Source organism: Lagopus muta, chromosome 22 (genome assembly GCF_023343835.1).
Source record: "Lagopus muta isolate bLagMut1 chromosome 22, bLagMut1 primary, whole genome shotgun sequence".
NCBI classification, from domain to species: Eukaryota; Metazoa; Chordata; class Aves; order Galliformes; family Phasianidae; genus Lagopus; species Lagopus muta.
The window spans coordinates 4,974,104-4,995,641 of NC_064454.1; the positions used below are offsets into that span (position 1 = coordinate 4,974,104).

Consider the following 21,538-nt stretch of genomic DNA (forward strand, 5'->3'; position numbering starts at 1 on the left):
GATGGGGCCCTGGGCAGCCTGAGCTGGTGGGGGGCAGCCCTGCCCACGGCCGGGGGTGGCACTGGGTGGGCTTTGAGCTCCCCTCCAACCTGAGCCATGCTATGATTCCACAAGTCTATGATCCTATGAAAAGCTGTGCTGCTGCAGAGGTTTGCTGCCCTTCCCCAAAAACTTCACAGCAGTTGTAATAATTTTTCTTTTGCGGTTTTTCACACGGTGTCAGGAAATCACAAGAAGTTGGAAAAACCAATACGTACAGATTCACCTCAGCAGGATGGATTGTCCCAGAGCATTGCATCTCTGCTCCTCTCAGCTCACCCAGCAGCTCCCAGCACAGCAGACTTACTCCCACACCACAAAAGGAGGAGGAGCATGTGGAAGCATCGGGACAACTGCATCACAATCTGCCACGTCCTCTTCCTCTTCCTGCTCCCAGAAGATGCTCCATGATATCCCCTTGCACCCTGCTTTTGCAGAGCTCCCACATGCCATGCCTGTGCCCAGGGCATCCTGCGCTGCCCCTGAGCTGGCAGCAGGGTTGAGAGGATGCCATCAGATGCTGAGCACAGCCCCATGCAATTATCCATGGAGAGTTTGGCTTTGCTGATAATTTGTGAGCTCCACACATATCTCTACTAATTATAAATCTCAGCTGAGATTTGCATTTTTATGAAATGCTTCTGCTAGAAATCTTTGTAAAAAAAAAACTGTACATATTAATTCAATCTAATCTTGGTCATTTCAGGTTCCATAAGAAAGCGCTTTCATAAAGCCACAAAGCTAACATCTATAACTTTTCAGTTTTGCCAGAGAGCATACCTCTGCATCAAGTTGTACATTTATCTTTGAAGACGGCATTCATAATGAGCCCTAAGGAAGGGAGCATCCTGCACAGCCCATCCTGAACACAGCTGTGGAGATGGACCAGAGGGAATGGTTTCAAGCTGCGGCAGGGGAGATTCAGGCTGGACGTTAGGAAGTATTACTTTTCAGAAAGGGTGGTCAGGCACTGGAATGGACTGCCAAGGGAGGTGGTGGAGTCACCGAGCCTGGGGGTGTTCAAGGAAAGGCTGGATGCTGTGCTGAGGGACATGGTTTAGTGGGAGCTGTTGGGAATAGGTGAACGGTTGGACTGGATGATCTCTTAGGTCTTTTCCAACCTTGGTGATTGATTCTATGATTCTATGCTCTGTGCATTTGCAGGGACAGATCAGGATCCCATTGCCTGCAGGGAGAGCATCTCAGCCACTGGTAGGGCGCTGGCACAGGTTGCCCAGAGAGGCGGTGGTGCCCCGTCCCTGCAGACAGCCAAGGTCAGGCTGGACGGGGCTGTGAGCACTGCTGAGCTGTGGGTGTCCCTGTGCGCTGCAGGGAGCGGCACCAGGCGGCCTTCAGCTCCCTTCCACCCAAACCACTCCGCGATTCTGTGATTCCTGGCAGTGCTGTCAGAGTTGCAGAAAATGGCTTTCTTCCTTTTAGCAGGGGCTCTTTTAAGTGGGCCTTTCCCAGACGGGGCTCAAAGCCAATAATTTCATCAGCAATTTGTATCTCATTTGAAATGCCTTTGTCTGGAGTCAGGGGAAAAAAAGATTAACTTTTCCTGCCTGAAATATGGCTGCCGGATGCGAGGGAATAGAGAAGGCAAATAAGCAAAGCAAAGTTAAGCTTTCTGTATAGAGCTGGAGGCTTAACGGTGCAGATTACAACAGCAGGTGATGAGCAACTCTAGCCTCTGCTGTGTAGGCTGTGAAAAATCCTGTTAAACTGCAAAGGCGTTTTAGCTACAGCTCCGCATTTCAGAAATGATTGAGCTGAAATCTAAGGGAGTGACAGCAGACAGAGACCAACAGGCATCTCGCTGGTGGCCGTGAGGGTCCCGGGGGCTGAGCAGAGCCAGGGATGCATAGGTTTGGCACTGCGGGGGCTTCTCGTGCACCCTGGACCTTTTCTGTGGTGATTAATGTAGAGAAAACAGGGCAGGACGAAAGCACGATGAGAAACGGCACAGCCTAAGTAATGACACCAGCGAGCAGCCCCAGTGTAGGAGCAGGAGTGTCTCAGGGCAAGCTCAAGGAAAGGTCAAGAGCTTTATTTATTGCGCTACATAATTGATGGTGTGCCCATCTTCAAAGGCACAAAAACAGAAGCAGAGGGACCCACAGCGTGGAGCAGGATGTGTTGGTAGCTCTGCTTTGGTCCCACATCCTCAGCATCTGCCCCATCTACCAGCGATGGCGACAGATGCTGACGAAGTTCCTGGCCATTAGCTGCTGATAAGAAACTAATTAGCTCATTAGCTAATATCTGATCTTTCGGACTGGGTTCTGTCGGCTGTCTGATTTCAGCCCACATGTGCGCAGCCCAAGGCAGTGCCACACTGCCACCAGCTCCTGGGGAGGGGATAAGGTGCAATTCCCAAACTCCAACCAGCAGTATGAGTGGTGTGAGCCCTGTTGCTGCTCCCCACAGAGGCTGATGGTTCTCCCAGGCCCACCTCTGCTGAGTGGGGCTGGTGGCCCATACCTTACACCCATGCATTTAGGAACTTCATGCTTTGCTTGTGTTCTCCTTGCAGCATCACAGCCAGACCCCTGCTTGCAGCCCTCCTTCCACCATGTTTGTTCTTCTCTGGGAAGGCACTGAGCCCCCCAAGGATAAGCAGTACCTGTTGCTGCTCTTTCACAAGTGTTCCCATTCCAAGTCTCCTGATACAAAATGAAAGAGAAGTGTTCCCAGGCTACACAGGATATTCCTGAGGTTTGTCCATGCTTCACTTAAATCCTCTGGCCCCTTTTGTGCAGATGTGAAGGCAGCATTTACCCCTTGCTGAAGGCAAACCTGCTGGAGGTGGGTTGCCAAGGCGGGCTGCAGGGGGCCCAGGCATCTCCATCCCCTCATTTCAAGGCACAATTTGGGGTGCAGGGAGTAGGGATGTTCCCCAATGCAGTTGCATGGGATGAGCATTAGCAACACAGCCAGACTTCTCCAGCTTACCCAGAGTGAACCCACGATCCCCAAGAGGTTTGTCCTTCACTAGAAATTAGTGACAAGTTTCCAGCGCTTTCCTCTGCCATCTGCCCCAGCTTTAGTTGAAATGCAACATTTTACTCCAGCAATCAGTAGGTAATCTTGTCAGCATTGCTTAGAGAAGCTGGGTCTGTCCTGCCCATCTGATGCACTGTGCAACAGAGGGAAAATCGTGGGTTCCTCTTGAAAGGAGGAAAAAAAAATTAAGGTTGACTTTGGCACAGGAAAACAAGCAATCCGGAGATGACAACGTGCCACAGGAGCTTAAAATAAGCATCAACTAATTCAAACAAAAACAAATCTGCATTGAAAATAGACTCTTCCCCAGACCACATCCCCACTTTAAAGTGTCTTTGAATCCTCCCAGGCATATTTAGAACATACTCCCCCTTCACGCTTTCTCACTCGCTTTGTTTTGCTGTTTCGTAGCCGGCAAATGAGGGCTGAAGTTTGAAATGATGTTTCCTTATTAGCTCTCATGCAGATGCCAATACAACGCTGTGCCCAAAGCTGCTGGTGCTGGCACTGTGTGCTGTGCTGAGCCAGCCCAGGGGAGCACAATGGGGGCAACCCCCAGTGCCTCCTGCACACAGCAGGCAGGAGAGCACAGGGGGACAAAGGGGCATAAAAATAAATGGTTTTGTATTTTTTTCTAATAGTATTTAAAAAATATATATATATGCTTGGGGTACAGTATGGGCTGCGAGCCTGAGGGCCAGAGCTGCCCCCAGCCCTCCCATCCCACACCAACCCGCCTCCTCCAGCTGCCCCCAGCAGGCTTGGAAACACGGCTCCCTCAGCACCAGTGGGAAAGAAGAGATCAATAAAATCACAAGGTCATCCGCTGGCATCGGCTGGCAGGCTTGGAAATCGCCACGCTTCATCCATAGGTAGAAAGACCAGAGCTTACTAGTTGGCAGGGCTGCAGTTTACAGGTGGGTGGAGAGGGTCAGCACAGAGCCAACTTCTGGGGCTATGGGTTTGGGCCTGCCCCAGGCACGAAGCATTTCCCTGGGTGAGGGGATGGGATACAGGGAGGAGGGGATGCTGCACGCACCCACCAGCCCCTGCCTGCTGCCGCGCACCCTCCTCCCTGCTGTCCAAGCAGAGCATCGCACCAACTCCACTAATTAAAAGAAAAGCAGGAGGAAGGGAGGAAAAAAAGATCACCGGGCGAGTCCCCAGGAGGCAGGCTGTCTCCTGCACATGCCAATCCCCTTCAGACGTCTCTCAGATCTCCGCCGCCGATACCACCTCCTCGCTCCTGCTCTCCTCTGCATGCCACGCCGGAGCCAGCATTGATAATTAATAAATCTTGCAGAGGGGAGTGGAAGAGGCTGTCGGATGTGCAGGCAGAGCGGGCACTGCTGGAATTGATTACGGTGGAGGTTGAATTGCTGCCTCTAATTAATGCATTGTTCGTTAGGCGCGGCGGCGTTGTGGGTTATGGATGGGGCTCCCCAATCTGCCCTCATAACCCTGAGCTCACAGAGTGGTGCTGGGGGCAGATGAGCAGGGTTCAGTTGGATGCAGATAGACACGTGCACAGGGTTTAATTGAGGGGGCAGCACTTTCCACAGAAGGAAATGCGGTAGAAGATTTTCCAGCCCTAATAAGGTGCACAGAAGGGCTGAACCCTTTCTTGGTGAGTGGGGAATCTCACCATCATGCCTCCCCCAGAACTCATTTCGGGCTGAAGTGACAGGAGATGGGTGGCACCAGCTTGTCATAGAATCATTAAGGCTGGAAAAGACCTCTAAGATCACCAAGTTATCCAACCATCCCCACCATCCCATGTCCCTCAGTGTTCATAGAGCAGCAGGGTGGAGAGCACCTCGAAGCCAGGAGAACCAGAAGAGCCATGCAGCAAGGAAACTGCAACCTCCAAGCATGGAGACATGGGAAAAAACACCCACAGAACTCCTGACAGTGACCTTGCTTTGGGTTGCAGCTCCGGGCAGAAAACACCACTTCTTTCCCCGCCCCATCTGCACAAAGTCCCCATGGATGTGCAGGTGGAAATTTCAATCCCACAGGTAGCAACCACAGGGTAGGCACTGCCCAACAATGCTCATTGAGCCTTCAGTTTTGGGGCAGATTATGAATTGCTTGATATGGAATTTCAAATGATCACTTAAGTAGATAATTAGGTCGTAACAACTTTGAGCAACCTGGGTGTAGTGTGTATTTAAGTGTTTAATGCCTTTTCCCCCCCCTCTCTAATTGGCATTTAATTAAAAGAATAAATAAAAAAGAAAAGCAGCTTTGCCTGGGCTGTTTGGGTTTAAATATTAAACAGTTCGCTGCTCCTTGAGGACTGCATCGCTTTGATTGGGAATCGGCATTGAAGGCAAAGGGCTCGAGGCTCTGCCCCTTCCCATGTCAGCCCTAAGGAGACAGGAAGCACAGCACAGAGCACTGCCATCTCAGCACCAAAACATCAACTACTTCCACATAGTTTAAACCTGCCCAGCGCTCAGCTTGGCTAAAATCTCCCTCCTGCACTTTAAGTCATTTGCAAGTTGGCCTCCAATGATGCTGTCCCTTTGATGGCTTGGGATTTGCACAGCTCTCAAAGCACGGCTGGTGCTTATGGGGCTGGGGGCCCCCACAGAGAGCAGCAGCACCAGCAGCCACAGCAGTGCAGCAGTCAGGCTGGAACTGGGGCCTGGTTCTCACCTTGCTGCCTCTTTCCTCAGCACGTTTCCCAGCCTTGGCACAGCTCCCTTGGCTTCCCCCACTGGGAGCAGCCTCTGTGCCCCTGCAAAGCCCGAGAGGGGATACTCTGGAAGGAAATGTCCATTAGCAGAGCACTCGATAACTTCTGCTTTCTGATTTATGGCAGTCACTAATGTCTGAAAATCATCTAGTGCTCTGGCTTCCTCTCTTGGCAAGAGGTGCCAGAGCAGGCTGGCCTGCCAGATTAAGTTATAACAGCTTCAGGAAGGCTCTGATGTCTCTGTTCAGACATCCAACACTGACTGAGGACCAGACAGTCCAGAGGAGCTGCTGAAAAAAAAGCAGCGCTTTCAAAGCCATTCTCTCCAGAGGTGCCACTGTAAAGGAGGAAGAGGAGGAGGGTGATCCCCTACACCACATCCCCTGCTGGGTGCTGGGCTGGTGGCTGCAGGTCCAAGGCCACCGCTGCCCCCTCACAACGGGGAACATCACATCCTCATCCTCAGCATCCCCAGGGAACATGGAAACAGGAGAGGAAAACCCCCACTGTGCCTGTGAGCAAATAGAGACTGTGAAAAGTTGGTGTCCAGAAGAGTAACTTCCCCTGCTCGTTTGAATTTGGGTGGATCTGATGCAAAACACACCAAAAGTGCATGCCTGTGAATACCAAGCGTGTTAATAGGTTAAAGTAAATCCAAAGTAACATTTGAAAGCTGGAAGATGAAAGTAGATCACAGGCCAAAGATCAAACAATCTAGAACCACTTCTAAGCCTTTTAGTGCTGCAGATTATTAGCATTTGAAAGTGAAGAGCATTAGTGAGAGAAGAGGATGGGGGGGAGCAGAAAGGAATTGCTGTTGAGCAGATAAAAAGTGAAGTAAGTGACAGTGGAAGAGGAGGAATGAAAGTTATCTGGCTTGTTGGGTACGGCACAAAAGGATGCAGGCACAGCTGGAGGAACCACCAGCAGACTGCAGGACCTGCCTCTACTGCATTGGTCTCTTCAAGAAGTGCTGATGGTTTCCATCAAGCAGCTGATGTGGCAAAGGTCGGGAGCCATCAGTTGTGGGAATGCCATCACTGCAGTGCCATGAGCCATGCATTGGGGTGCACAGCCCCTCCTGGCCCACAGCATCCCTGCTGCACCGGTGATGCTTTAAATCCAGAGGTGATTGAATGCAAATAGATCCAAAGTGCACAGACACCTTGTCACATCTCTTTCAACCACGTGTCTCTGTTCCAGGGTTGCCAAAACCCTCCTTACCCACACGGCGTGGGATTCTGTTAATTGATGTTTGCAGGAGCTCTCGCTGGTATTGTCCTGTGTGTATTCTTCTTGCGACCCAGGCACTGGGATGAAAACTGCCGCCACAAAGGAGCTCTCAGCAGGTCCTCAGGCAGAGCTCAGGGTGGGTGCAGCAGGACAGGGCTGGTGGCAGACACTCATCTCATCCCCCCCACTGCTCTGCTGCTACACAGAGCCCAGCACCTTTGTTTATCTCAGGTGCTCCTCTGTGTGGCTGCAATTGCAAGCAGCAAATTATGAGAAAGAAGAGAGGGAGGCAAGTGGCTGCCATCACTATTATATGCAGCCTCGGCTGTAATAAACACTGAAGTCGACTATTCCCAGAGGGAGTTGCTAATATAGGAGATTGATTCACTGCAGTGTAACCCCCCAAGGGCTTTACACACAACTCTGACTAAACTTCCCATAAAATCAATCCAGCCTTTTCACCACTTTTGACAGGGTGTTCTAATATTAATCCACTCTTCTTGTCAGTCAGCTCTGCTAACAAAGGCTTTAATGATCTTTAACCAGGCGTAATAAATACGACATAGGTAAGTGGAGAATTCCTGGATCCCTCCAGAAGAAACAACAACAAAAAAAAATCCTTTCTATAGGCAAAGGGCTTGCATTACTGCTGATAGTAATAAAGAATAGTAAAATAATAGTAATGATGATAAAGCAAACAGCTTCCAAGGGAAGGCTGCATGGTGCACCTCGGCCGCTCCGGGAGCGCACGCAGAACAAGGAGTGGGTGTGATACAATGGGTGCAGAGATGCCAATGCCCAACCAAGTGAAAGACAGTGCCCAGGAGGCAAGTGAGCCTGATGAGCCCCGGCTATGCTGCCCGCCTCAGCTAGCCTCAGGCACCCGCAGCAAACAGAGTTTTGTTGGAAGAAATGTAAAGCACCTGGCCCCTGTGATTAAGCCCAGCACAGACTATTCCCTTTCTCCCGCATCATTTCCACATCTCTGCTTCTGACTCACCGCTGACTTATTCTCCCTGACAGTTAGACAGACAGGAGCCCACCTCGGATTGTTCGCACTGTAATTAGGAAAGTCCTTCGCTTCCGAAATGCGTGCAGGGCAGGCTCTGAGTGTTCGACAGGATGGAAACATGGCGAGAAACACACGGAGCTGTGGAATCTGCATGAAAGCACACAGAGTCAGAGTAGGTGTAGAGCAGGGCTCAGGGTGTTTGGGAGCTTGAGCACACCTCCAGACCACTCTGCACAGCAGCAACGTCTGCATATCCTCCTCCAGTAGCAAAAGTGCTGGGATGCATCACCTGGCTTCACTTCTCTTTCCTGCTGCACCCTAAGGGCACAGAGCCATGGGCACCTCTCATTTCAAAGAGCCATAGAACCATTTGAGCTGGAAGGAGTCCTTAAGGGTCATTTAGCCCAACTCCCCTGTGATGATCAGGGACTTTTCCCCCCCCACTCAATCCAACTCTCTCCCCCTGCCATGAGGGGATTCCCAGTAGACCTCACTGGGAGGTTCTAGGTGGGTCTTGCAGACAAAGTAGAGACCACAGGGAAGTTTTTATAAAGCAAAAACGGGTATTTCACACCTGCTCTTCCCTCATGCAGCCTCCCTTTGCAGATCCAATCCACAGTGCCACATTGCAACAGCTGCCCCGAACTCGGAGACATACAAACACAAACATTGCTTTGGACATGGGCCACAACCAGGCTGATTTCAACCTGGACAGTGTTCGTTTGCTCTGGAAGAAACAGTCGCTTGTCATCGAGCAGCAAGTTAATAGCAGGTGAAACACACGTAGCTTGTCAACAGGCTTGTGCTGCCATGATGAGGCAGAAGGAACTTGCTCATCCTCTTCCTCAAACCATCCCAGTTTGTGCCTGCAAAACAACACAAATCAGAAGAGAGAACCTAAAGGAATATCATCTGGATTGATCCAGCAATTAACAAGTCCAAAAAAAAAAAAAAATTATGGGATCCTTCATGGTGCTTAATTCCATGGCAAATGGAATTGGAAATACTTACACAAATTTAATGTCATGTAGGCATCATCAGGAAATCCCAGGGACATTTCCTAAGGATCATCTTAATGTCTTTTGCAGGAAAGGGATATCCTGCGTGAGTATTACACTACCCAGAATATTATAAACAAATCTAATGGTTTGCTTCGCTTCGCCCCTCAACAGAACTCTTAATTATGTATCTTGCAAATGTGCTTGGAAAATGGATTAGCTACACCAGCTGTTTGCTACCACAGCAGAGTCTTTTCCGAAGCGTTTGTAGCGGCTCCAAAGTATTATCCACATCCCTTGCTCTGGCAGCACAAGCATGTGATGAGGAAGGACCCGCTTTGGTTGGACGTGCGGATCAGCTCGGGCTTTGTAGATCAGACACAAGGTGTTTTGCTGGAATCAGTCACAGCTGGGGAATAATTTGTGAGAGGTTGGTTTGCTTCTGGTGTGTACATTGCTTTGCAGCTGGATGGTAGGAGAGAATAGAGAAGAATTCCAAAAACAAACAACCACCACATTGAAGGGATTTAGCTCATGAGCAGTGGCCACAAGGAGGTGCAGAGGGGCACGAGGAGGGAGCAGGCAGCCACTTGGCGCTGGGCTTAGCAAGGGCACAAGAATCAGAAGAACAACAGCCTTGCAGCAATTTGGAGGCTGTGATGGCCATTGAGCTGCTCCATCGCCTACCACAGCCCATTCAAGCCAGGAGGGGGTTCCAAAGCATCCCAAGGGGATGCTGACAAGAGCAGGGTTGCAGGTGGCTTTGCCAGCCATGCACTCTGCTCATCTCACTGCTTCAGGCCTCCTGTAGGGAAAGGGCAATGAGCACCATAGCACTGCTCATTCCAAGTCCCAACTTCAGGAGAGGCTGGGGTGCCCTCAGCCAACAAGAGCGATCAAGAGGATCATGTATGATTTGTAAGTGAGGGAGCCAAATTTTTGTTCTATGTTTACATAGTGCTTGGCATAATAATGTCCTCATGCAACCAGATCCCTGCCTGGGACCAGGGATCCAGAGCAGCCTGCAGGCACAATGCTCCAGGAGCCGGACAGAGTATCACCATACTGAGAGGGGTGGCAAATCCATGGCAGCTGCCAGCATCCCTCACTGCCTTGGCTTCTTCCCATATTCATCTCCAATGCAGACAAGGAGCCATCCTTTAAATAAGCTCCCGAGGACACCCATTAATAAAATGCTACTTATCTCTGCGTGCTCTGAAATAGCTAGGTGGGCAGTGCACTGTAATGGAACTTTTAGCTCAAGTAGCAATGACTTTGACCGTGCAAAATTACACTCTATTCTGGCCAAATTAACTAGGTAATGCCTTGCATTAGTGTAAAATCCTCCATCAAACCATGAAGGCTGCCGTTAAAAACACTCAAGGCCAAAAAAATAGGGTGGTGGGGGGAAGCACTCAGCTCAGTTAACAACCCGAGAGGAAAGATTTTCCACCTGGAGCTGCCCTCTGCATGCGGGCGAGGTGGGGACAGGCAGGCAGGAAATGCAAATACCTTTGCTGGGTTGTAGCAGAGGCTGCTGGAGGTGAGATGGGAAGCATGGAGCCAAGGCACTGCCCAGACCACCAGGCACCAGCAGGGTCCCCTGCACACCCCCACCCCACTGCAGCCACACACATTGGCTGCATGCATTAACATTTCCTTAATTCTAACAGTGCTCCTGCGTCACACTGAGTCACAGCTCAGTGGGTTTGCAGCAGGCACGTTCAGAAATGCCATTTCTGCATTGCTTCCATACCTGGAGGAGCAGCTCAGCCATCCTGGTGTCAGCAGCACATGCCCACCCAAGCCACACCTGTGCTCCCTGTATGCCTCCACACCTAGCAAGAATCCCTCTGTACATGGCAATGGACTCGGTGACAGCCCAGGCACCCCAGTGGAGACACTTTTAGCACTCCCCACCATTATGTTTCACAGCCTAGAATTCTGTCTGCTGTAATTCCCACGTGGGAAGGGAGACACTGCCTGTTCTCATGGCTGCGCTGCTTTAGACAAGCAGCACTATTTCTCTTTTTCCCTTTCTTCTCTGCTACTTCAGCAGACCAGACTGAGGGAGCTGTCTATTAATCGGTGATCCAGGCAACTCGAACAGCTGAAGCAGAATACCTGGAAGAAACTGAAGGACCTCTGATGGAAGAGCACACAGACGTCAACTGAGGCTTAATGAGAACACGACTTCCCTATTAGCGCTCCCCCTCCACGTGACATGGGCAAAGGGAAAGGGAAGAAACTGCCAAAGAGCTTATTTGTTTTGCAATTAGGGATGAAATAAAAAATTACTTGGTCTAATTAGGCCTCTTTTAGTAAGAGAACCATGCAAAATAATCTCCATTTCATTATCAATGCCAACGCAATTCTCTCTTGCGCTTTATATGTTTAAGTGAAAATGTGGAAGGTCAATTTGCTATGTAAATTTTCGCAAATTTGGCTAAACTAAAACGATTACACTAATGCGTATGCAAATTAGCTTAATTGATAACGACTTCTCTTGGTAACTTTAAAGAAGGGGGGGATTATTCCAATTGTGACAATCCTCTAAAGTGTTTCTTTGCCCAATAAGGAAATGGTATCTTGACAAATTAAAGAGATATAATGAAATCAGATTAATTAATGCTATGACCAATTAGCACAAGCAAAGAGAAGAGATTTACAGAAGCAAAATTCACTAGAGAAGACTACAGGAATTCATCATCTTTCACAAAGACATTTGTACACCTTAACATTCTTCGGAGCTCAAAGGATTTATTTGCTTACACAAGTAGCTTGCTGCCAAAATAGTTATTTTCGCCCAATAGAAGTGAAATAAATCCAAAAGCAAAAGCCCATCTTATGCTTGAGGGAAGAGCAGATCCTTGCCCCACCTGGCCGAGGCCGTTATCCATCAGCACTCACATGCACAACTCCAGCAACATCCACATCCTCCAAAATCCTGCAAATGCCAGCCTCTCCACCAAGGTCTTACAGAAAAAGGAAAAGCCCTGGTCCAGCAGCAGGGGAATAATCAGCAGGTGCTCTCCCATTTCAGAGTTCTCCTGGAGATGCTCAGCACAGCCTGTGGACCTGACCCTGCTCAGCCGTGCCAGAAAGCCTCAGAGAACATTAACTACACCAAGCAGAAAGCGACAACTCGAAACTCCCCCTACTACCACAATAAAACTAGTGTGAAGTAATAAAAATAATTACTAGCAACACTGTACGTAATACCCTTCTGTGTCATCTCTCTCCTGTTGGCAATAAAGCCACCTAACGAATTAACTATAAGGGAGGGACCATTTATTTACCTTGTAATTAGACCGTGCTGGAAAATGCTTCTTATGAAGCGTCACACGGACAGGTATAAATTAAGGATGTCAGCATGCAGCAGTGTCCCCGTGAAGTGCATAGGATGGGGTATCAGCCAGAGGTGAGTCCTGAGCTGCTTCACCCCCAGCACTGCAACACATCACTGGGACATTTCTCCTGGTGAATTGGCAGTTATTCCCACTTTATGAAAAGGAAAGCAAGCCAGAGAGCAAACAAAACAGGAGGCATGGATGGGCACGATGCTTCTTAAATGAAAGCAGGAGGGGAAAGGAGATAAACCTCTCAGTTTTTGATGCTGGAGGGGTCAGAGTCCCCCTAATGATGAGATGCATTGTGTAGGCCTTGGCCTCCCCAGATGAAGACAGCTCTTGGAACACCAGCTGCAGGGTGCCCACCTGGAGACCTGGCTGCCTTCTCCCCAAATAACTGAGTTGGTAGAGGGCAGGCAGCCAGGTCAGCATGCAGAGTGCTGCAGGGCCACAAGTTTTCTGATGCCATTATCTGAGTTCTTCATATAGCCGAACTACTGAATAAGCACTATTGCTGACTTTATGGCATCGCTCTGCTCACATTCTCATCTCCGATGCATTACCTCACCTCAGCCATTCAGAGAGGGGGAAAAAAGGTCATTCTCTTAAAAAAAAAAAAAAAAAAACTCCTCCCCTAAGATCATACAACAGTGGCCAGAAGCCTTGGGCAGTAAAGGTGAGGAGCCAGGAGAAGGCCAGCAGTGAGCCCTCTGTTCCACAGCACAGTCCCTGCATTACAGCCCTGCCCAGCATGCAGCACCCATAGCCCTGCCCCAGGAGCACCCATAGCCCTGCCCCAGGAGCACCCATAGCCCTGCCCCAGGAGCACCCATAGCCCTGCCCCAGGAGCACCCATAGCCCTGCCCCAGGAGCACCCATAGCCCTGCCCCAGGAGCACCCATAGCCCTGCCCCAGGAGCACCCATAGCCCTGCCCCAGGAGCACCCATAGCCCTGCCCCAGGAGCACCCAGCCCTGCCCCAGGAGCACCCAGCCCTGCCCCAGGAGCACCCAGCCCTGCCCCAGGAGCACCCAGCCCTGCCCCAGGAGCACCCAGCCCTGCCCCAGGAGCACCCAGCCCTGCCCCAGGAGCACCCAGCCCTGCCCCAGGAGCACCCAGCCCTGGTTTTGCCTTTAGAGCACTGAAACTCTTCAATTCCTAGAAATTCCTCAAACACTCTCTGCCCTACATTAGATGCAGCATTTATAACCATAAATCAATGGTGCTGTTAAACTCTGCTCACAGCCCTGATTTCCTTGCAGCCCTGGCCATCCTCGGCCACAGACACACACTTGCTCTGCCCTGTTTTCAGTGCTGCTGAGCAGGGGGCTCAGTACCCACAGCACAGCCCCAGCCCCACGCGCGATGGATGCGCTCACCCCTCCTGTGAACCCTGCAGAGCCAGGGTGATGGAAGGGAACCTTTTGCTCGATTTATTTCACCACAGTCAATTGTGTGGCATGTCTCCCAGTTTGTTGGTAGCTCTCGAGCAAAACAGGCTCTTTCCATCTCATTGGCGTTATGCATGAGCTGGGATAGGAAATGAGCAAATACGCTGCTTGGATAAACACCCTGAAGAGGGTCTTTCTTCCCTTCCTCCTTTTATTTTGGCACCCTTTTTTCTCTCTCTTTCTTTTTCATTTGGCATTTTGTTGTCTACAAAGACAGGCAGTAAACAGGAGGAAAAAAAAAAAAGCTGCGCCTTCAGATCATCAGCAGAAATCTCTCCTCACTCCATTTTCCTCTGCTATTTGTTCAACTCTAAAACATTAAAGAAAGAACTTGGGGGAGACGTGTTTTTTTTCAGCTTTGTCTCTCATTTGTTAATTGCGCTCATCAGCAAAAACCATTCGTGGTAGAGATGGGGAGCCAAAAAAGAAAAAAAAAACCACCACAACACAGAGCTGATCATATGCAGGGGAAATAACTCAGATGTGAAAATACTTCAAGACTGGGAGATTGCACTATTTATTCACACAAGTGTCCTGCTGTGCCTCAGAAATGCAGTGATTTAATGAGCTGCTGCAAAGGTGTTTGTTATTAAGAAATTCTGTCTCTGGTTATTCTCCCCCGTGTGATTAGGACGGAGCCCGGCAGAAGTTCTGACTCGGCACACCATTAAAGATTTAGCGTCTCTCTCCTCTCTGCTCCCGGCTCCGCTGCGCTTTTGAATCCGTTCCAGAATTAAACACGGTACAAGCTGAACGGGGCTTGTTCAGCACAGATGCTGAGTGAGAGTTAAGGAGAAATTAGGAAGGCATTTGTGTTAACAGATGTTCCTCCTCTCTGCCGGGGAGCTGCGCATGTGGGGTGATAGCATGGGGGAGTGGGCAGCACCCAGGGACACCTAAGGGGATGGGGACCAGTAGGGGATCTTGCCCCACATCCCTGGGCTGTGCCACCCAGCAGGGATAACTACATCCATCTCAGCATTGCTACCGTCCAGGTTCTTCACGGAGTGGGTCACCAAAGCCACCTCAGGATGCTTGGTGCTCACCAGCCCTTCCCCAGCCTCCTGCCTCCCAATGCTGGTTCCCCACCTCACACCAGTGATCCGCAACACAAAAGAATAGCCATAATGGCCAACTTTCAGGGGCACCCAGCTCCCTGGTGATTTAAGCATGCTCCACGCAGCATGCCTGCTCTGGTTGCTGTGCTGGAGCGCACTGTTTCTCCTTTCAAGTCGCTCAAGCACCGCTATTACTCTGAGGCTAAGCAGCACTAATGGAGAAAGCATTCCAAGTTTCATTTTCCTCTGTAATGGAAAATGCAAGAGCGAGATTTCAGTCTGTGAGCACTTCTATGAAAAAACAAATATCTTTATTGGCACTGGACAGCCTGCCAATCAGCCACAAAATTGCTGGCTTCTCTTTCTCCCCTGAAGGAATGCCTCTGCATACAAAGATACCGGAAAAACTTCAGGGCCTGGAGGATAAAAGGCCCTTCTTTGCCTTTCATTGGGTGATTTGCAATGCATTGCTTCAGCATAATTTCCCATCTCCACCGCTCACAAAGGAAGCTCTGTTGCTATCTGTGAGTTTAATAATTTCTGTTCCCTACACCTTGCATTCATAATGCATCTTTCAACACCTCAGCTCCTGCTGCCCAATAAAACCTGAGGCTTCACACCAAGAGAGAACTGGAGTTTGGGCTCCTTCCCCTGCAGCCCCGGAGCTCCCACGTGAGCTGAGCTCTGCAATGCTAGACATGAGCACTCTGAGCAACCCAACTGCAGACCTGGTGGTGCCTGCTTTCAGCTTTATCACTCAACAAATAAAGAAAGCAACACATAGTTTGTCTGTTCCCACCTTCCCAGGTACCTGGCTGTCATCTCCTCATGGCCCCCATCCCTCCCAGAGGATGGTCAGGTGCCCAGGGCCAAGCAGGCTTCACGATTTCATCCTCATGAGGCTTTTGCCCCACACTACCCAACTCCACACGTTTCCCACCATCGCCATGAGGCAAACTGCAGAAAACTTGTTACCACCTGCTTTCAGATTGGAGGATTTGCATAAGTTATTCCCTAAAGCCTTTAGTCCCCACAGGACATATTTTTTTTATCCATTTACCCAGGAACTCGACTATTAAAAGCCTGCAGACATGCAGCATTTGTAAAGTTAGTACAAGATGCTCCAAATAAACCACAGTTCCGTCTGCTCCACGAGCCACGTCTCCCTCCCCTTCCAACAGATGCACACAGAGGGCACAAAGCTTGGGGGGGTGGCTGCAAGGCAGTGACCCTCACACACCCCTCAGCACAACCCCCACATCCTGAACCCAGGAAATGAGAAGCAGAGATGTCAGCTTGGGAGCAGGCAGACGTTGCTCTCAGTGCCCTTTGTGTTGGCGACATTAAATAAATGTCTCCTGGCTCCCACCGGCCACAGCCTGACCCTTTTATCAAAATGCATCAAAATGCTTTTCCCACAGGAGCTCTTTCACAACAGCAAAGAAATGCTTTATTATTTATTTGGGCAGTCCTCACAGTCCTGTGTGGGTCACACAAGCGGCACCCATCTGACTGCTACTTTTAGCACATGCCAGAGAAAGGAAAGCAGAGCCTGTCAGTACTGCAGCACAGTCTGAGGCTGCCCTGAGACCAGGCCTTGCTGCAAACATCCACACCAGACATGCGTGCACAGCAGCATGCCAACAGCAGAGCTGCACACACTATGGTTGTAACCTGATAGAAAGTACAGCAACAACAGCAGAGTAGTAAGGTCCTAGGCTACAGCAAGCGAGGAGTTACTCAAATACAACAGGCACAAAAACAAAGGAAAGACGCTGCTTACCTTCAAAAGGCCTCAGGTACACGGGGAGCTCCAGCAAGATATGTTTGCTTCCACTGGCAACCCTTAAATGAAGTCTGGGAAGGGATGGATCCTGCCTCCACCCCCTTCTGGTTTCTCAGGTGCATTGCATTCACGCACCTGAGCTCCCCTGGGCTGGCCCTGCCTTCCCACCAGGTGCTCAATCACTGCTTCAAGCCATGACTTAGCATTTCCACTACAAAAGCCACGCACAGAAACCTCTGCAAAGCCTTCCAGGCCAGCTGCTCTGCAGTGTGCATCTGAGTGTTTTGCACAAGCACAGAGTTCTGTAAGAGCACTGAATTATTAAACCATCAGATCATCTTGCCCTCTGCTTTCTGGGTGAACTGGTCATTAATTACCTGCTGTAAACAACAGGGGCAGAGGACCCAGCAGAAAGCAGGACTGGTTCTGTGCACCCAGACCCCTCCCCGCAGCCCACCTGTGTGCAGGACGAGGCCCATCCCCAAGCATCTGCTCTGCTACGGACACAGCTTGCCCTGGTCTTATTTACTTATTTTGGTAGGGTCCAGTGTGTAACACAACTGTACACAAATAAATAATGCAGACCACTAAAGACTGCTGCAGAGGCGACTTTCCTGGGGATTTAATGCTCACATCCCTCACACTCTTGCCACAGCAAAGAAGAAAAATTACAAATTGATCTACAGGACCAGGCTCCCCTCTCACACGGCCCTGTTCCATCACTATAAATAATGGCCAAACCCCTGGGGGCTGCATGGAGGGGTGGGGGGATGGGAGGTGCTATGCTTTGGTGCTGAGGAGCTACGGTGTCACCTGGAGACCCAACAATGCATCCCCACTGCTGGAGCACCCATCCCTGTCCCCACGCTCCCAGTGCCCCTGGTGTCTCTCCTGCAGTCCTTGACATTTTCTTTCTCAAGGGGCAAGTCCCTGGTGAATCCTCACAGAGTAATTGTGAAATTATTATGGTTGGTGATTTTAATTTAAATTAGATGGAGAAATGTTGTACTGCGGCTGACTCATTTGCTATGGATTTTCACTTAACCAAATTGATTAGTCAACCAACTAGACTTAACTTGAAAGTTGTAATCATTCATTATTAGATCTAATTTTCATGTTGCTCCCAGACTACGTTCAGAAATTGAACTGCACAGACTTTAACCAAGTTGGGGCGGAGGCTCTGGGAGTGCCCAACAGTAAAATCCTCCTGCTTGCACCCCCTCGGGTGCTTGAAGTGCTGGAATGGCACAGAAGAGCCAGGGTACTGCTGGGTCCAGCTCCAGCCGTGCGTTCATGCTGATGCTCCCCACCTCCAAGCACAGTTCCAGAAACATCTGTCCTCCCCAGCAGCACACAAAGGGGCAGAAGCCCCTGAGCTGGGGTAGCAGAGCCCCTTGCCCATCCACCCACCTGTACTGCTCCTTTAGGAGCAGCTCTGTGTATCTATAATTACCACCCGGCACTGCAGAGGCCACTGCCTCTTTAAATAAGCAGGCTGTGTGCCAATTAATACCTTTAATTAACAGTAAGGACTTGCTGGAAGGACCAGGGCTTGGTCTCCCATATGGACTCTCTGCCTGTTGATCCAAGCGGCAAGGCTCTGTTAGGTCAGGCTGGCTGAGACCTGCTGCCGGATTGCTCACCGCTCCCTGCCAATTAAAATGACTGCGAGGGAAAAGATACCTCCAGTGGGACAGCCGGACAGACAGCGAGGAGCAGACAGACAGCCGGGCAGACAGCTAGGTAGACAATGAGAGGCAGACAGACAGACCATGAGAGACAGCCAGACAGTCAGTCAGACAGACCACAAGGGACAGCTGAGCAGAGGGTTGGACAGACCTCAAGGGACAATCGAACAGTCAGACCATGGGGGACAACCAGACAGGCAGGCAGACAGACCTCTAAGGACAGCCAGACAGACCGCAAGGGACAAACGGACAGGCAGGCAGACAGACCACGAGGGACAGCTGGACAGACAGGTGGACAGATCACGAGGGACTGCCAGACAGATGACAAGGTGCAGCCAGACAAACAGCCAGACAGACCATGAGGGACAGACGGACAGTCCCTGTCCCTGGGCAGGGGGACAGGCAGGACAAGGCTTCCCATGCCTCCCGTTCCCTCCCTGGCTCCTGCAGGCCTGGCTCTGCACGCAGGGACCCCCGAGGCAGCGCGGCTGCATTTCAGCTCCCCACCTTCCCATCCAAATAATTGTCGTGGTAGCAGGTGCAGGAGCAGTGGGCCGGAGGGAGATCTTTATTCAAAGCAGTGTATGTTAACGTCTCCAAAAGCTTTTAACGAAGGCCATTATTCCCACCCCGAGAATCGATGCATTTTAATTCCCTCCGAGCTATTTGTTTGGCTTTGCTTCTGTTTTTCAAACACGCGAGACACGTTTAACAAAACAAGGTAGCCCTGCAAGAGAGACGGCGCGTTGCATATTCCCTTGAAACTCCTGGAAGTTCATTTTCAAAGCAGGGCAGTTTTCTTGGAATCAATGCATATCAACCAAAATCAATAGTTACTTTACGCAGATGGGCTGAGACACCTAAGTGATAGCGCTCTATGGCATTGCTATCCAAATCTATATGTTTTCAACAAGTCAATGCATTTTAGCAGCTGCTACTGTCTTTTCACTTAAAAATAATCCAATTGCAGATAAGACAGTCCCTTTCCACTGAGTCCAGCGGTACCCTCTGTGCATTTAGTGAAACCAAAGCATATGCACTTGAATCAAAACCTTTCCCTTCCATGCCCTCAGGTTGGATACTAGGGAAAACTCCTCTGAAAGAGTGGTCAGGCACTGGCACAGGCTGCCCAGGGAGGTGGTGGAGTCACCATCCCTGGGGGTGCTCAAGAAAAATGGAGACGTGCCACTGATGGACACATTAGTGTGCAACATCAGAGGTAGGTGGATGGTTGGACTGGATGACCTTAGAGGTCTTTTGCAACTTTAATGATTCAATAATCCTATGCCAGCCCCTCTCTGCAGACAGAGTCCGTGAGCTCAGCCCCAGCCCAGTGCCTCTTCTCCCCCTGCCTCCGTGTCCACAGAGCACTCAGCAGAGCCACGCTGAGCTTTACAACTTTACAAACCAATGCAAACCCCACGTTTAACACTGAGCCCTGATCGTTCACTCCCTCCTCTCAATCTGGGATGAAAACCACTGCTGAACAGGCACTCCAGCTCTTGACCACTTACATTTCTACTGACATTTCATAAGCTTTTTCATCTGGCTTTGCTCTTCTGTAGTGCAATCACCAGCATGTCCAGGTGCGCTGGCATGAAAGGCAGCATGTAAGCAGATTTTTGCAGGACAGAGACATTCAATTTAGTTAAAAGGCTCTGCCAAGTGCAGTGCCTTCAAGAAGAGAGAACTGCAAGTCCCACTCGTCCCAGATACTCAGGGAGAACTCCAGACAGGGAGATTGGCCAGGGTGAGTTATCGCCATCAAATGCTTCTGTGATGTTCACAGGGAGGCATTTTCCTCTGCTTCTTTTTTTTCCTTTCTGTTCCTGTTGCTGTATGCAAATCGCTGTTCCCTGTGAGTTATTAGATAACAAAGGGCTGTTTGCTCTGCAGAGACTTGCTTGTGTCTGAACCTTGTGAGAAGGGTAATTAAGGAACGCCGTTAGGAAGCTGCACTGAGGATCATTTCCACCCCTCCCCAGCGCGGTCTCCAGGAGGAAGCTGTGAGTTTTCTCCCATGTGAAACACAGGAGGAGCAATGGCAGCATGAACACCTGACTTGTGGGGAGCACGACAGCAGCCCTGGGTCAGCCCCACAGCTGCATGCAGGAGTCCATTTCTCACCCCCCAGCGATGACTGCAATCCTGACAGATGGATGTCCCTTTTTCCAGGGCCGTGTCATGCTGGTGGGCACGGTCAAGCCAAGCATCCAGACCTCTGACCAGCTATCCTCTGGCTAACTCCTGTCCCCACAAACACCCCAGCTCAGAGTTTGGGGGACACCACAAATTCTTCCTTTTGCCAAAAGCAAGATGCTCAGCGCCCAATTGCAGCCCGAAAGGATGCTGAGCTCTGCAGTGCCCTGGATTGCTGAACCACACAGCATCTCCCCTCCATGTCCCCAGATCCCCCCTGCTCCCAGCCACCCCCAGAGCCTTGCAGGCATCCCAGAGCCCAGCACTGCCTGCCGCCGGCCGTGTTGCCATGGAGAAGATTTCTGTGCCACTGGTGACACAAAGGAAATTGCACTTTCCTGAGCTTGCCTGGGATGCAGCGCTAATGAGGAGGAGGAGGAGAAGAGTAGGAAAAGGGCTGGCTCTCTTCCTTTCTTTCGCTCTTTATTTCTAGTAAGAAGGAAAAAACGAACGATGGAAAAAAGACAAACAAGAAAACAGCGTTGGATAGGAGGGGCTCAGCCTCTCCTCTGCCAAATGACTGAGCTGGCAGCAGCAGAGCTGGGTTTGTGTGCACTCGTTCCCATGCAACGAGCCCCGCTGGGCGACGGCAGTGAAGCAGCACACTCACTATGAGAGATAAGGCAACAGGTGATGGTGTCTCGTGCCAACAGGGGATGCTGACCTACACTGCAGCCCCAGACACAGCCCCAGCAAGGGACTACATCCACCCCGCACCACCCAATGCCATCAGTGTGTAGGGCTGAGCCAACCCTGCATCTTCTGCTAATGATGCTCAATCCCTGCTTGTATTCCTGAGCTCTGGAGAAGGTTGAGAGAGACAGAGATGGGGAGGAAGGTGGGTATAGAGGGGTGAGAGCACACAGCCACCCTGCCTGGTGGCAGCCCCCATGTCCCTCCTTTACACGGTGACCACATCCCTGGACAGCCTGTGTGAGCAGCATCCCGGGCCCTGCGCCACTGCAGCATTCCCAGGTTCATAAATTCTCATTTTCTCTATAGCATTTGATTCTTGAGC

The 21,538-nt window shown here is 50.5% G+C and overlaps 1 protein-coding gene and 1 long non-coding RNA gene across 3 annotated transcripts in view; one reads left to right on the forward strand and one right to left on the reverse strand.

The window, feature by feature from the left end:
• Positions 1-21,538, forward strand: part of APOC3 (apolipoprotein C3) — a 297,981-nt gene that overhangs the window by 180,856 nt on the left and 95,587 nt on the right. Inside the window, exon 1 of one of the 2 annotated variants that reach the window (XM_048968576.1) lies at positions 2,163-2,167. The exons of the other annotated variant lie outside the window; for it this stretch is intronic. The gene's annotated coding sequence lies outside the window, so the exon portion shown is untranslated. Of the gene's footprint in view, positions 1-2,162; positions 2,168-21,538 lie in introns of those variants that run through there. 2 annotated transcript variants of the gene reach the window in all.
• LOC125703738 (uncharacterized) lies at positions 3,776-16,708 on the reverse strand. The gene is made up of 3 exons (XR_007380954.1): positions 16,631-16,708; positions 8,566-8,857; positions 3,776-8,138 (listed from the first exon to the last, which is right to left on the reverse strand). It is a non-coding gene; the product is annotated as an uncharacterized LOC125703738 (long non-coding RNA).